At 39.7% G+C, this 17,310-nt stretch overlaps 1 long non-coding RNA gene across 1 annotated transcript; it reads right to left on the reverse strand.

The window, feature by feature from the left end:
* Positions 1 to 7,085: 7,085 nt before the first annotated feature.
* Positions 7,086 to 16,916, reverse strand: LOC114027337. The gene is made up of 4 exons (XR_003567243.1): positions 16,834 to 16,916; positions 14,251 to 14,491; positions 8,733 to 8,769; positions 7,086 to 7,226 (listed from the first exon to the last, which is right to left on the reverse strand). It is a non-coding gene; the product is annotated as an uncharacterized LOC114027337 (long non-coding RNA).
* Positions 16,917 to 17,310: the final 394 nt, after the last annotated feature.

Below are 17,310 nucleotides of genomic sequence, written 5' to 3' on the forward strand. Positions count from 1 at the left end.
GGAAGAAATGTAAAGTATTATATTTGGGTCCAAAAAAATCAGCTTCACAAGGACAGGATGGGGAAGGTGTGGTTAGAAGTTAGTTTGTAAAGATTGGAACAGCTAGGTGGCACAATGGATAAAGCACTGGCCCTAAAGTCAGAAGCACCTGAGTTCAAATCCTGCCTCATACCAAACACTTGACACTTACTAGCTGTGTGACCCTGAGCAAGTTACTTAACCCCAATTGCCTAAAAAAAAAAAAAAAGTCAGTTTGTCCAAGAAAGATTTAGGAGTTTTAGTGGACTATAAGCTCAATGATTCAACAGTGTGATGTGCAGTCAAAAAATTAATGGGAGTTTGGACTGTGTTAAGAGAGGCATAGCTTTCAGGAACAGCAAGATAATAGGTTCTCTGTCTTCTGCCCTCTTTGGACCACATCTGAAGTATTATGTTCCATTCTGAGGGCCGCAGTTTAAGAAGGACCATTAAGAGATAAGCAAGGATGGTGAAAATCAGTTGAAAGCACTGGGGATGCTTAGCCTGGAGAAGTGAAGACTGAGGGGGAAAGTAACTTCGTTCAAGTATCTCAAGGGCTGTCACATGAAAGAGGGGTTAGAATTGTTCTTCTAGACCCCAGAGGGCAGAATCCAGAGCAATAAGTGGAGGACTCAGAGAAAAATTTAGTCTTAATGTCAAGAAAAAAAAAACCAAAAACCCCCCAAACAACTTCCTAACAATTAGAGCTGTCCAAAAGTGGAATCAGCTGCCTGCATATATGCTGACATAATTACTATCCTCAGAAAAGAGTCCCACTAGGGGCTTGTTATCAGCACAAACCTAACATCACAGTCATAGAGGTCATTATGGAACTGCTTGACTCCTGTGATAAAAGGTCAAAGTTCCATTCTGTAGATAGCATGTTCTTGAGGATTTAGTAATAGATGCCTTCTTGGCATTCTGTGATTAAACCCTGCTCTGACACGTAAGGTAAAGCATCAGTGGAATCCTAATGCACAACACAGATTCAGAACTGTTAGACTTTCCAGTACTCATTTTCATACTGGCAAGTCAGGCATCACAGATTGCCTTTTCCATCAGAAAAAGAAATGACTCAGCCTTTTGTGAAGAAAAACATAGCAGAAAAGTGAGCAGTCCCAGGGAGAATTTATTCTCCTTTTGGAGTAAGTGTATCATGGGCACATCATGACAGAAAGCTGGCTTAAAAGCCAAGAAGATCTGGGTTCAAGTCCAGTTTTGTCATGATACATACTGGCTGCGTGCTCCTGGATAAGTCACTTAACTCCTCAGTGCCCTGGGCAACTTTCTAAAACTATAAGTTGCAGAGAAGATGTCAACTTACATTGCTAGAGGAATGAAATCACAGGTCTAATTCATATTTCTCTCCTTGGAGTAAGTACAACATGGGCTGTACATGTTTTATAGGAATAAAGAGTGGCAGCAATAATGTAATTGCTCCAGAGAGTGAAACTTGAGGTTGACATTACATATTTCTTTTGTTCCACTCAGATACCTAATACACTGAAATAATTTTAGGACTTCCTGAAGTCTTGCTCTAAGTTGACCTGTCTGGAAATTTGTTAAAATATACGTGAATGCATTGAAATATTAGTGCCATAAGAAATGAAGGTGAAGAATCCAAAAAGCAAGGGAAGACATACAAACTGATGCAGTCTGAAACAAGTAGAATCAGGAAAATAACATATACAATGACTACAAAAATGTAAATGAAAAGAAAAAAAAACCTGGAACTGAACCTAATGCAATTATTATGACCAAGCTTGGCCCTGGGGAAGAGTGAAGAGAATGAACCTCTTTCTCTTTTTGCAAGTAGAGGACTGTCTCTGTAGAATAGTACATCATATTGTCAGACATAATATTGTCATGGTTGATTGGTTTTCTTGAATGTTTTTTTCTTTAAATTTTTTTCTTTTTTTTACTATAGGGGAAGGGAACATGCATTTATTGAGTGCCTACTATATGGCAGGCACTGGTTTTTTGTTTGTTTGTTTTTTTGTTTTTTTGTTTTGTTCTTACAAATATCTCATTTGATTTTTGCAACCCTGTAAGGCTATTATTCTTCCCACTTTTCATTTGAGGAAACTGAGGCAGAAAGCGAGTAAGTGATTTGCCCAGGGATAGTAAGTGTCTGAGGCCAAATTTGAACTTAGATCTTCCTAACTCCAGGCTCATTGCTCTATCCACTGCACCACCTAGCTGCCATTACAAAGGCTGGCTCATTGCATAGGGGAGGTAGAAAAGATAATATTTGGAAATAAAGGTGATGAAGAAATGAAATATATCAACAAAGATTTTTTTAAAATTTTTTAAAATTTTCTTTTAAAACTTTTTTTAAAAAAAAGGACTACTTCTGGAATCTTAGAAGGCCTAGTTTCCATGAAGCATTGCAAAATCTGGTAACAGTAACGGCAATAAATTGGAGAAGTTTCCTTCCTTCAGAATTCCCATTGATGGGAGGATTGGAGGTCTGCACAAACATCAATGTTAATCAATTTCTGGGAAGCTCATGATAAGGTCAAGTTTTGTAAAGGTGTTATCTCCACCAAGAACCCCATGGAATTAGTTGACCATAGGCATTTAACATGGATGCTTCATCAGTACCTTATTAAAAATGCCCTTTATCTTTGATACTGGCTCAATTGATACAACTCATTGGGTTGTGTGACTTGTTTGTGGATATTTTGTTTGAGTCAATTCAACTGAAAAACTATAAAAGACACTGAGGTAGATAAGATACAATGATTATATAAGATACTTTTTGACCTCATAGACTTAAGGTCTAGTAGAGGGATAATGACTGACACATAAAAGACTTTTTTTGGTGGTGGCGGTGGTGATGGTCTAGATGGGAGATTTCATTGGTTTAGGGTAGAGTTTTTAATTTGTTTTGTGCTGTGGACCCCTTTGGCAATCCATTGAATCTTATGGATCCCTTTTTAGAATAATGTGGGGTTTTTTGTTTGTTTGTTTTCATTTTTTAAACATTTATACTTGAAGGAAATGCTAAATTTCAGTTAAATGTTAGTGAAAATGAAGAAGTAATTTTTTTCTCATTCAGGTTCAGGGATCCCATAAAATCTAGCCACAAAACTCTTGGAAGTTTATGAACCCCAATTTAAGAACTTCCTTATTAGAATGTGCTTGGTGAGAAAACTCCTTCTACTATTTTACAATGTATAGTCTGACACAATTGCCTAAAGTACAGAGAGGTTAAGCAACTGACTTGTCTAGGCCACACAACCAGAATGTGTTCGAGGTGGGACCACTCACAAACAGCTATAATTCAAAATGGAACCTGAGAACTGCGTAAGAGAGGCATGAAATGCTATGTGAATCCATGGAAAGAAAACAAATTTCTGACTGACTGGCTCAGAAGAGGCTTTAAGGAGGAAATGACATTTGAGCTGTTTTATGGGTTGGATAGAATTTCAACAGTTAAAGATTTACAGGTGTGGCAGGGAAGGCATTTTAAGAGTAGAATAGCTTAAGCAAAGGCATTAAGGTGGGAAAGAGCTGGGTGAGCACGATGAATTGTGAGACACACAATTGACTGGAGTATTAGTAGTATGGGATAAAGCTAGGAAGGTTCTACTTTACCCATGTTAATGTCAGCTACTACATCATTGATGCTGCTGGTATTATCACTATAAAGACTACAATAGTAGCTGATGCTCATTTCTGGAATGCTCTCCAAATTCAACCTAGACAACTCGGAGAAGGAGGGACATGTGTCTCTTTCTAAAGTTCAACAGGATGGGGGCAGGTAGGTGGCACAATGGATAGAGTACCGGCCCTGGATTCAGGAGGACCTGAGTTCAAATCCGGCCTTAGATATAAAACACTTACTAGCAGTGTGACCCTGGGCAAGTCTCTTAACCCCCATTGCCCAACCAAAAACAAACAAACAAACAAAAAAAACCAAAAAAATAAAGTTCAACAGGACCTTTGAGAAACTATTATAATTAATAGCCCAGAATGGAAGCCCTGGGTTTACACAAATTGGATTAAACTCTGAGAGATTCTCATAAATATCTCACTTTTTGTTGCAAGATCCCACTTAATTTCCCTAGGGAACATCAGAATATAGCTTTTGTCCAGGTCTCTTTAAAAAGGGTCATATTTTTCAAGCCAAAACAAGCCAAGGCTTGCCATATAAACCCTCAGGCTATACATAAAATATAGAATGAGCTTTACTTTACCCAAACGAAAATATGAAACCCAAATGACTTTCATGCAGTCCATCATATAAAATCATATAAAATCAAGTTGACTCTCCTTCCCTCTTTGGTGGGTGTCTATTTTCTCCAGGGATCTCTATGGTCCTCCTGTCCAGTATTAACCTAAGATTGAGGTTCCATGACAATGGGAAGGTACTGGGGGTCACTACAGCATTGATCCTCCATTCTCCTCCTAGTCCTGTAATATCCACATAATTCAACGTTAGTGGAACGCAAGGTCCAGATGCAAACATCTTTGTGGTTCCCTTGCTGCTCCTACCTGATTCAGTAACTCCTCTTCTTTGGACCCAGTATTTTTCTGCTGCTGCCACATAGTTCCTTTTCTTCTGGGAGTCACATGATTCCCTGGAGCAGCTTCATAGATCAAGGAGCCAAGTGTGAGTCTCTGTAGCCCTTCTCTGAATTTCTTAGTCCTGTTTCTCTCTGTCTCTCTGACTCCCTTACAAAGGTTAAATCTAAAGGCTTAGCCCCAGTAGTGTGAATTGTCCATGAATCAGTCAATCACCCTTGTTATTTTCTTGAAGAGGATCATGACATCAGAAAGGTGATGTCATGACTTGTACATGAATTAGATTTAAGTGAGAGAGGGATGTGCAAAGTCACCAGCCTCACTCTTTCCTCCAGAGCCATCTGGTTCCAGTGGCAAGATATAGGTCAGGACAACTGGAGGTGGCCCCGGATGCAGTTGGAGACCTTGGCCTTTTTAATCTAAGGTCTTTCCCAGGTCTCTGTTTGTCTGAGACAATGCCCTTATGGTGGTTTCAAAGAGCCAAAGAGTACTCGGGGTAAGGAAATTTAACATCCTCAATGCCAAAACAAAGGCCATATCTTTTAATCCTATTAGTAAGGAGTTAACTTGAACCAGACATCTCCAGGGAAAATCCTCTATACTGGAAATTCTCAATAACTAGAACTCACAGACTTTAATCTCCAAATACCAAGAGGACTGTATATTATAGGAAAAGAAATCCTTTGGTAGATTGTAAATATATATATGTGTGTGTGCTGATTTTTGGTTCAGAAAATACAGATTACTTTTTCAAAAAGTTTGGTGGTGAAAGGGAGGAGAGAGATTAGAAAATACTTCAAGGAGGTAGAAGGGTAGAAAGAAAACTTTTTTAGGACTGGGGAGATCAGCACATGTTTTCAAGTACATGCAAAGAGAAGGGTTCTGGCGTTTTTCAGGGCACTCCGTTGCTGACCTGGTGACACAGATTCATCATTGGCCAAAACTTTTGATGTTCTCTTTTCCTGGAACCTCAGGCAGTTCACAGAATAGCCTGACACACAAAACTTTCCCAGACACACATACTAGGGGAACATACAGAAACACAGGGAAAGTTGCCCAAGGAGAACAAACCCAGGTAGCTGAACTGTTCTGTCATGCAGACATCTCATCTGACTTCTTCCTTTTCAAAATAAACAGCTCTGGGGCAGTCAGGTGGTGCAGTGGATAGAGCACTGGCACTGGAGTCAGGAGGACCTGAGTTCAAATCCAGCCTCAGACACGTAACACTTCCTATCTGTGTGACTCTGGGCAAGACACTTAACCCCAATTGCCTCACCAAAATAAACAGATCTACAGTAGCAATAGAACAGGAAGCCTAACAAGCATCAACCCAGAAATTCTCCCTCTCTCTGTATTTTGTTGGCTACCTTGCAGCCAGTCAATGAGTAGAAGAGGCAGGTACAGTACCCAGGGCTATATTTTTTGGTGCTTCTCCAGGTCAGATACCCTCACTTCTGCAGTGTGGTAACAGTATCCCCTTCAAAGACCTTTCCCTCCAGGTGATGGTGGTGGTGGTAGTGGCTATACCAGTTTGACTGAGGCATCAAGTGCTAACTGCGTCAGCTCTGCTGTTCCAATAGGACTTATACTCAAAGTTTGGATTTGAGCCAAGAAGGGACTTGATTGGCAGGAAGACTAAACTGGAACATTCTCACTGCAGGCATTCACTCATCTGAACCCTTACAACTCCTCTTTTTAGTGTAGGAACCGTCACCAAAAGATATTGGTCTGTGCCCTCAGCAAACCAGGACAGTGTGAATGGGCTTCTGCTCTGATTACAGCCTTGAACAACCCAACAGCAATAGGGGCTCCAGTCTTAACAGCAGCTTGAGAGTGTCACACCTCTGATGTCATAGCACAATGCTCTTTGCACATCAGCACCATGCATGGAAAGGAGCTGCCATCAAGCTAAGAGACAGCCCCAGGGATTGGATGAATGTGCTTGTCTTTTTTTTTTTTTAATGTAGTTTTTAAAAGCCTCAATCACTGAAAGTCACAGACTTGATCCAAATGACCTTTATCATTTCCAAGTAATTCAATCCTAAATAGGCATTACAGAGAGCTCCAAATGAATCCCTCAAATCAAGGCACACTGGGCAGTAATGGTTTGTTTGTTCATTTTAAGAATTCTTGTTTTTGTTATTCTGAACTTGACAGACACCAATAAATGAAGCTTTCCATGTACAAAGAACATAAAAAAGGGGATTATATATGGAACTTCGAATCTCCATTAGGTATAGCTTACTTTTTAAAAAAAGATGTATAATAAATTTAACATGTTCATTTCAAAGCTGTCCTGCTTTTCGGTCTCCCTCTGAACTTCCTCTGATCTATTTTGTGCATTTTTTATAAATGCTTCAATGACACTCTTTTAGATAAAATTTTTGGCACCATTGCCACTAAGCTCCCTCCCTCCCAAATCCCACCCTTCCAACCTAAAACAATAACAACAATGAACCTTCTCTTATAACAAATAAGCAAAATAGGCACTCACATTAGCTCTGTCTGAAAATATATATCTCATTCTTTACCTCATGTTTGTCACCACTCTGTCAGAGGTGGTTAGCATGCTTCATCCTTGACCCTCTGGGCTCACACTTGGTCATTGCATTGATCAGGGTTCTTTTTTAAGTCTCTCAAGGTTGTTTTTCTTTATGGTGTTGTGGTCTCCTGCAGTCCTGTTACAAGCAAGCCAGTCAGGTCATATAGCTTAACTAATTGTTGTACAAAATTGTAAGTCAATCAGTTAACAGAAAGCTAGCTAATCATACAGGAAGCAGGTTAGGAATCACATCAAGTACCATCTGCTTTGTGGCAGGGGTCTTATGTGGACCAGGTGTGGTGTGCCCATATCTTATAGTGGGGAAGGAACAATTTTAGGAATTGGCAGGGTAAGTACCCATGAATAGAGGTAAGCTAAGTCAGGGAACAGAGACAATCTGCCAAAAGCAAGTCCCATGAGCTTTCAAAGACTATGTCCTCAGGACTGTTACAGTATAACCTTGCCTCTCTGTTGTGGCCCTTGCTAAGGGCTGAAGGTTGGCAGGTGGATGGGTATGAATCTATTTAGCTCCTATAAAAACATCTTGTCAAATTAAATAAGAAAATGCAGATAGAGTGTTCTGCAAATCCTAAAGAACTTTATAAATGTCTGTTTTTATTCTTTTTTTTCCCCCTTCTTTCTTAGCTAGGCAATTGGGGTTAAGCAACTTGTCCAGAGTCACACAGCTAGTAAATGTTATATGTCTCGGGCCAGATTTGAACTCAAGTATTCCTGACTCCAGGGCCAGTGCTCTATCCACTGTGCCACCTAGCTGCCCCCTGTTTTTATTCTTTTTCCAGCATTCACTATAGCTTTTGTTTTACACTTCTTCCTTTTTATTTTTCATTGTTCTAAGAGACACTCCAGTCATTGCCTCTACCCTTTTTGTATTTTCTGGAGCCTACTATGAAGACAAACTACTGACCTTTGCACCTTTTCCTTCAGTTTCTGTGCTCTTTCCACCTGGAGTAGGGGCCTGAACTTAAATGTTCCATCCTCTGCGAGTTTCTTTTCACCCTCATACTCCAGGACTCTTAGGACAACCCTATCGGCTCCAGCTGACCTTGGTTTCTCCTCTTGGGATTGCCATCACATAACTCCTTTCCCCATACACCTGGGATTGGATTCCTGCTCAGAGGAGTCTCAATCATACTGCACCCACCCCTGTGAGACAGATCTGGGTGAGGAGCTTTGCTCTGATCTCTCATTGAGGTGAGACTTTTGCTTCTTGTACCATGGAGCCATGTGGCCAAGAACACTATATGGAAAATGCAGTCCCAGTGTTCCGAGTACAGCTGTGTTTGGGAGGCCTGGGGCTTTCAGTTCGTCCCAAATGGTCCAGTTCTATCTCTCCCATGCTTTCCCAAGTGTTACTTTCTATTGTCCCATCAAAGGCCCCAAAGATAGGGCTAGTATAGATGATCAGGACCTAAAGCCTAGACCATGGTGTACGGTATCACTAACTCTGAGAATCCCACAACAACTAGATCACCCCAGCTGCTTCAGGATTTTTTGCCTGTCTAGTAGTGCCTGGTTATGATGGATGATGATGATGATGATGATGATGATGATGACGACGATGATGATGGTGTGGGTGTGTGTAGAGCAAGGCTTTGTAATCTTGTTGGGAATATGTACGTACCCAAAACGCTGTATCTTTGGACATCCTATGACCTTTCCTGAGGAAGGACACAGAAATTAATTAGATCTTATTTAAATGGGAGTAGAATAAATAAACAGAATTGAAAAACTGAAACCCCAGGGAATGATCAGGAGACTTTCCAAATGGCTAAGACTGTAAGCAACCTTTGCAACTCCTATGCTGCCCTTCTTTAAAAGGGTATAGCCAGGCCCATTCCACATCCTCAGGGTGAATTGTGGGGACAGAGCATGGGACTCGTTCCAGGGAAAGACCATGTTATCTTTTGTCTCTTTTTGGATTACTTGGGATCAGACTATTTTAGAGTCCCAGAGGAAGCATGACTAGCAGCATTTGCTTAGGTAAGTGTTAACTACGTAGGGCAATAATAGGAATTTGGGAGTGAGAAGGGGTTTATTGAGATATCTGCTACCATAGGTTTAGGGAGCTTCCTGTGCAGAAATTCCCTCCACCTACCACAGATTAGCAACTCTTCTGCCACTTATAGTTTTCTGACACTGAGAAGTTACAGCCTGGGGTTCCAGAGCCAACATGTGTCAGAGGTAAGACTTGAATTCAGGTCTTCATGACTATAGTGTGCTATCTAGTACACTACACTTCCTCTTCAGGATTATATAAATAGTTGACTAAGACAGTTATTTGTTGTTCAGTCATGTCCAACTCTTTACAATCCCATTTGGGGTTTTCTTAGTAAAGATACAAGAGTTGGTTTGTCCTTTCCTTCTTCAGCTCATTTTATAGATAAGGAAACTAAGGTAAACAGAGTTAAGTGACTTGCCTAGGGTCACACAGTGTCTGAGGCCAGATTTGAACTCAGGTCTTCCTTACTACAGGCCTGGAGCTCTATCCACTGAGCCACACAGTATAGCGTGTATAAATACATGATCTTTTTTGATTCTACTAATCCCATGAGGTAAATACTACAGTTATTATTTCCATTTTACAGATGGGGAATAAAAGCTCAGGTTGAACTAAAAGACCTCTAAGATGCCTCTATTTAACTTCCCTGTCACCTTCCTCATGTATAAAATGAGGGTGTTGGATTTGGCCATCTAATCCAAACTACTCATTTTAGACATGAAGAAACTGAGGCATAGGGAAGATAAGTCACATACCTAAGATCATATAGATAGTAAACGACAAAACTAGGATTTAAACCCAGGTCATCTGACTTCAGATTCAATGCTTTCATCACAACATACAATCTCCCTACATCTGAGTCTTAATGATCAGCTCACACTGACCTAGAGAGGTCAGCGTCTGCTCCCACTGCCCCGAAATACAGATGGAGGGGGAAAAAAACTAACCAAAACAAAGAAGGGCCCAGCCAGAGGTAACACTGAAGCAGCTGTGAGCCTTGCTAGTGGTACTGCCTAATCACCTGTATAGGTCACTCCTGTTGTGCCATAAACTGACCAGCCACCCCCTGATGCTTCTGCAGCTGTTCACTCAATCTTTGTATTATCTCCATTAGACCTGTCATAATAACCTCCATGATGCTCATGTTATAGGTCTCATAGGTTTTGACACAGGTCCACCTGAGAGAGAAGGGCTCAGAAGGTTTTGTCTTATACACAGCTGTTAATGACCTTGTGACACGGTCATCCTTTCCCAAGCATTCCGTGCTCTCTGTGCCCAGGACCTCAGCTTGGAAGCATAGGCTGGCCCTCAAGACTTCCAACATAACAAACACAATACAGGGGAATAAAGAGACACACAGGGAAAGCCACCCAGGAACAGCAGTGCCCGTGGGCTGCACTGTTCTAACCTACTATCAATGTACAGTGGAAAGTACACTGTACTTAGACTAAGAAGACCTTGATTCAAATCTTATCTCCTTTACTTCGTACCTATGTGACCTTGGTCAAGTCATTAACTGAGCCTCAGTGTCTTCATCTGCAGAATATGGGAGTTGGACCAAAGCAGCCTCTGAGGTTCCTTCTATTTCTAACTCTATAATCCTATGACCTTTACTTTCCCAAAACAGAGCTATTGGCTCTACAATACTAAGAGAATGATCCAGACTAAGAAACACCAGCCTACAAACTCTGTCTCTCCCTATTTCTCCCTGCTACCTGAAGTCAGCCTCAGAATGGGAGGGAGCCTGTTGCTTTCCTTCCCCAACCATGGAATTCCTTGGCAACATTGGCAAATCTGTTAACAGCTTCCTGTAGTCAGACTGTGTTAATGATATGAATGGTTTGGATGCTGATTACTTGTGGTATAAACTAGTTTGTCCTAAGAGGCTATTGCAACATTCCCTTGGGATGACAACAAAAGATTTTCATAAAGGAGCCACCATACTGTGCATTCCCACCATAGCTTCCAGCTAGCATATTGAATCATTACAATCTTGAAAGATGCATAGTGAGGGGGCAGCTAGGTGGCACAGTGGATAGAGCACCGGCCCTGTACTCAGGAGGATCTGAGTTTAAATACAACCTCAGACACACACACAAAAAACATTCTCTAGCTGTCTGTGTGACCCTGGGGAGGTCACTTAACCCCATTGCCTAGACAAAAAAAAAAAAAGATGCATAGTGGAAGAGAGGGGTGGTTAAGGGATGTGGGCAGTTTTAAGGAGAAGAAATGTGGACTATTAACAAATATTGTTTTTAATGCTTCAAATGAATAATACTTTTAAAATGCAAATTAAAAAAGACTTTGAGATTTCACATCCCACCCATCCACTTAGCAAAAACAATAAAAGATGAAAATAGTTGATGTTGAAAGGGCTGTGGGGAGTCAGACATACTGGTATGGTATTGGTGATGTTGTGAACTGGTCCAGCTGTACTGTAGGACATTTTGGAATTGTGCAAGAAAAGTCTCTGAACTAACCATGCCCTTGGGCCAAGCAATCCCCCAACACTGGGAATATACCTCAAGGAGGTTAAGGATAGAAAAAAAGTTACCTTATAAATCAAAATATTTGTAACCGCAATTAAACAACACATTTACTTGATGCATTTGGTCTTTTTATCAGTCATTTCTGGGAGGGGTGGAGAAATCTCTCCTCACTAGAGATTGGATTCTCCCTTGTGATAGTAACAAATAAGCAAAAACCATCTGATACAGTGATCACATCTGACAATGTGTGCAACATTCTGTCCAATTAGTCCCGTCTCACGGCCTTAAGGAGGGAGACACTTTCATTATCTACTCTCCAGAGTCTTCATTGGTTTGTTATTGTTACTGGTGTTCTTGGATCAGATGTGATTTCCTTAATAAAGAAGACTCTCAATGAGGGGAATCCCGCCACCACTGCAGACTGGCACCTGAAGTACAACTTATGGTCTTGGTTGCCTAGGGATCTAAATGACTTACCCAGGGTCATAAAGCCAGTATGTTTTAGGGGCAGGACTTAAACCAAGGTCTTCCTGAAGTACAGGGCACCTCTCTATCCACTACATCTTATTGCCTATCTGCTGCATTGATTTTTTTCTCAGTTACTCAAAGTTTACTTCCTTTTAGTGATCTTTTTAGTTACACAATTCTATATATATTGTTCTTTTAGTTCTGCTTATTTCATACAAATCTTTCTGTGTTTCTCTGAATTCCTTACATTCATATCTTATAGCTCAAAAATACTTTATCACATTTGTATGCCATATTGTTTTCAGCCATTCTCCAAATGATGGGCACCCACTTTGCTTATAGTGCTTTACCACCATAGAGTTCTGCTATGAAGATTTGAGCATTTCATATATTTTTCTGTCTTTTACTTTTCTGGGTCACAAGCCTCATAGTGGGATCTTAAATTAATAGGTCTGGACAGTTTGGTCATTTGTATTGTATAATCCCAATTTGTCAAAGAGAATAGCTGGACAAATTTACTGTCTCACCAACAATAGACTCCTCTGTCAGTCTTCCCACATCTTGTCCAACATTGACCACTTCCATTTTTTGCCATCTTGGCTAATTTGCATGGTATGAGATAAAAGCTTTAAATTTAAATTTGTCTTACTGTTATTAGCGATTTGGAACATATTTCCACATTGTCATTTATATTCTGCAATTCTTTTTAATACTATTTTTTCATGTCTTTTGATCACTTATCTATTAGGGAAAGTTGGATATTATGTATTTCATTAATTCTCCATCCATATAGCTAGTCCATCAGACGTTTATTTGTGATATTTGATGCAAATGGTTTAAATCTCTAATTCCTCTCCTAATCCTATATTCATTGATTTTAATCATAAAAAGCTTTTTAAATTTTATGTTAGCAGGACTTTTTGTGGTAGTGAAAGACTAGAAGCAAAGTGGGTGCCCATCGATTAGAAAATGACTGAATGGATTGTGGTTTATGAATGTAATGGAATATTGTTGACCATAGAAAACAATAAAAATGAGGAATTCAGAGAAACACGGGAAGAGAGAACAAAGTAAACAGAATCAGGAGAACAATATCAACGACGGCTATAATAATGTAAAGAGAAACAGCACTGAAACACAGCTGAACTCAGATGAAATATGAGGAACAATCATGGTCCTAGGGAAGAGATGCTGAGACACTCTTCCCTCATTTTATTAAGGAAAAGGGTCTGTGGGTACAAAATATGAAGCACATACTGTCTTATATGATTACTGTATTGGTCAGTTTTACTGAATTATTTTTCTTTGTTCCAGAGCAGGCTTCTAATAGGGGTCACTTAAGAATGTTACACTTAGAAGCAACTGTGGCATAAAAAAAACAAAAACATAAAAAAAAAATTTTAAAGAATGAATGGAAATTTTAATAATTAAATTGGCCCCAAAGGAGATATATGAGAAGACACTTCCTCCAGATTCTAGGCAAAGGTGGGGAACCATAAGTATAGATTTTTGGGATATATTAGTTTTGCCGAACTTTTTTTTTTCTTTTTTTATTATAAGGGATGACTCTCTGAGAGATGGTAGAGAAGGGACACAATAGGAAATATGGGTGACGTAAAAACAAGAATATAAACAACAATGTATTTTTTAAAAGAATGAGTGAGGGTATCAACTTTTCCAATGAGATTTATGTGGAAATATTATGGAAGGTATCTTTACTGATTATTCATGTACCACAATCAGAGTCAACTTCCATTTTGTGCTCATGGCCAATCAGAGAGAATATTGCCATTGACCCAGTGAATATGATAGAATTCTGAGATTCACTGATTATGTATATAGTCAAGATCATTTGATTCCAAGTGATTTGAACAGCTATGACAGTTTCTGGGCTTTACTCCTGTGAATTCTGAATGGCATACCTGTTCAAGGTGTCCTTCTATTTGTAGCATCTGCATTCCACATCTTAGAGCCTACGATTAGAGCATCAGCCTAACCTGCCAAAAGTTGATCTGCTGATATTACAGAACATCCACTACTTGTGTTCTTATCATCCCATTGGTGAGAAATGTCTGTCTCCATGGTATGAATAGCACTTATATTAGCAGCTGTTCCTTTAGCTTCAGTAAAAGGTAGCAATGGAGCCTTTTCTTTGGTTATTAGAAATTATAAATATGATTTACCTAAGAAGTGCCATCGAGGGCTTCATCAGGCATTTGGTAAATATGATCCCCCAGCTTGTTGTCTAAGAATTTTCCCAGATTGCAATGTTGAGAAAAATGATGCTGCTCTGCAATATAAATAGCAATGCCCCTAGCAGGCTGTTCATTCCATTTGTGAAATTTAAATCTCTGCCATACCACTGATGGTCTCACTGAGTACACTTCAATAATCCCACAAGGTCACCAAATGTCTTGGCCTTCCCTACAGAATAGAAACAGAAAGATTAGGTAAAGCATGAGGGTGATCAAGGAGGTTATTATAACAAATGTTTGAGGCCCCAGAGATGGTCAAGACACAGCAAACTTCAGTTCAAGGCCCATTGTTTTTTATGCTTCAAGACAGAAGCTAAGTCATTGTACACAACAATCCCAGGTTAAGCTCTTCAATATGCTTCAATATGCTTTAAAGCAGCCAGAGTCCTCTCAGGTTCCAGGGTGGAAGCCACAAGTAATTGTTTACTGGGAGTATGTAAGTGTGGATGGATACCATCTACAGTTATTCAGTTTTAATAATCTCCCATCCTCTGTCAGAAAAGTTGTCATATTCACTGTCAGTAAAGAGGTAAAGGATAAGCAGGCCTTCATGTGAGACAGCCAACTTTCACATGAGACTACTTTCATTGCTGTGAATCTACTTGGGACAAAACATCAGCCTAAAAATCCTTACACATACAATTAAGGTAAATCTGAAGGAATAAAATCACTAATAGGAATTTAAAGGAATAGATATGGAAAGGTTGCAGCACAGTGCCCCCTAGCATACATTACAGATAAAAAATGTTTTGATGGAAGAAGCCAATCTCTGGTTTCAAGGTTCATACATAACCAAACAACAAATCTCCCAATGGCCTTCTCAATTGTCTTGACAACCTTTCTATTGTTCTACATATGAGACCTAAAAGTGAACCAGGAAAATCTATTCTCAGGATGGACCTGCTGTCTTTCACTCTCAGTAATGCTACAAGGGCAGGAATAACATAAATGATGTCAAATCCATTACTTAAAAAGAGTACATAGAAAATTGTATTTTCTTATTTATTTGGAAGGATATGGATGAGGGTCACTCATAGAAACTTGTGTACCTAATTCATGTCCCAGCCTTGGTTTGAGCTTTCCATTGACAGATTTGAATAAATATGGACCTTGGAATGGGATAAAGCCCCTCTTGGTAAAGGAAGCAGTTTTTGCATTGTTTTGTCCAAATCCTCATGTCTCATAATTGTTATCTATGACTTAGCATGACAGGAGTCAGGTATAGATAATAAGCAGTTCACTAAATAATTGTAATTTGTATTACTTTCTAAATGTATATTTATTGATGCTTTTTTTTTTAGGCAATCATTTGTTAGGCAATCAATTAAGTGACTTGCCCAGGGTCACACAGCTAGTAAGTGTCAAGTGTTTGGTCTGAGACTGGATTTGAACTCAGGTCCTCCTGACTTCAGGGCCGGTGCTCTATCCACTGCGCCACCTACCTGCCCTATGCATTTTTTTTTTAAGACATCACAATAATTTTCTCAGAATGAGCTTCTGAAAAACAGAGAAATCATTCTTCTTGGATGCTTTCAATAGATCCATTAGCTCACCAGTCAGAAATCCATCCAGTGATACACAGGGCAAACCATTTATACTTTCTTATTCTGTACAACTTGATTCCGTATTATATCATAAATCCTGCGGACTGGGTCAGTCCTCTTAATCAGCAAGGAGCCTTTCTCTAGCTCTCTTAACATCATGTGGTTGGCCTCTTCGAGAATGAAGGACTATCTTCCTTCTCCTTTCCCACTCTAACCACAACTTGAAATCTGTCCTGGGGCCCCCAGCTCTTAAGTCTTCATGACCTGTTCTGACCATCTCTTCACTATGTTGCCTATATTTTAGCCATCGTCATCATCTCCCCCACAACTACAACTTTGGACTCTACCCTTGGATTTCCTAACTCTGATAGGTAAACTTTTTTTCTTATCTTGCCTGGAACTACTTCCTGGGCATCTCCACCCCATTCTACTATGTGGGTACCTCCCCTTTTCAGTTCCGCTTTATATGTTGTTTTCCCCAACTAAATTGTAAGCTTGAGGGCAAGGAATGACTTGCATGCTTTTATTTGTATCCTTAGCACTTAGCACAGTGCATGGCACACAGTAAGTGCTTAAGAGAACATCTCTCTCTCTTTGTCTCTGCCCTACCCTACCCCCCTCCATTGATTAGAATATAAGTTCCTTCAGGACAAGGATTTTTTTCTGTCTTTGTATCTTAAGAACTTAGTAGTCAGTTTGTTGGTTGATTTATTGATTTATTGATTTGCTCTCTCTCTCTCCCTTCCCCACCCCCATTCGTTAAATCCTCTTTTGTAATAAAGAAAAACAAGTAAAAATGACCTACAAAATTACCACATCTAACAACATATGCTACATTCCAGAGCTATAGTTCCCCTTTTCTCTCCTGAGAGGAGAAAAATGTGTTTCACCATCTGTTCTCTAGAACCAAGATTTTTCATTACATTTAATCAGAATTCAGTTGCCTTTTAGTGGTCTTTTCACTTACCTTACAATCATTGTATATATTGCTCTACTAGTTCTGTTTATTTTGCTGTATGTGTGTGCAGACTAGTCGTCCCGTGTTTCTCCTCATTTTGTTGAGCCATTCAATGTTTCCAATTCTTTTGCTGACACAAGACGTGCTTCCGGGAATATTTTTCTTTATAGGGCATCTGTCTCCCCATTAGACTGTGGACATCTTGAGAGCAGGGATTGTCTTTTGCCTTTCTATCGCCATTGATTACTGTGCCTGATATGCAGTAAGTGCTTTATAAAATCACTGACGAACTTTGATCTCCCTGGCATATATGCTCAGTGGTGGGATCTCTAGGTCAGAAAGTAAGAATAGTTTAGTGACTTTTCTCTCATATTTCCAATTGCTTTCTAGAAAGACTGTACCAATTCCCAGCTCCACCAAGTTTACCAAGTCTTCTCATAGTCACTCCTACATGGATTATTTGTATCTTTTACCATCTTTGCTAAA

Source organism: Vombatus ursinus, unplaced genomic scaffold (genome assembly GCF_900497805.2).
Source record: "Vombatus ursinus unplaced genomic scaffold, bare-nosed wombat genome assembly UNPS02014858.1, whole genome shotgun sequence".
Taxonomy (NCBI): Eukaryota; Metazoa; Chordata; class Mammalia; order Diprotodontia; family Vombatidae; genus Vombatus; species Vombatus ursinus.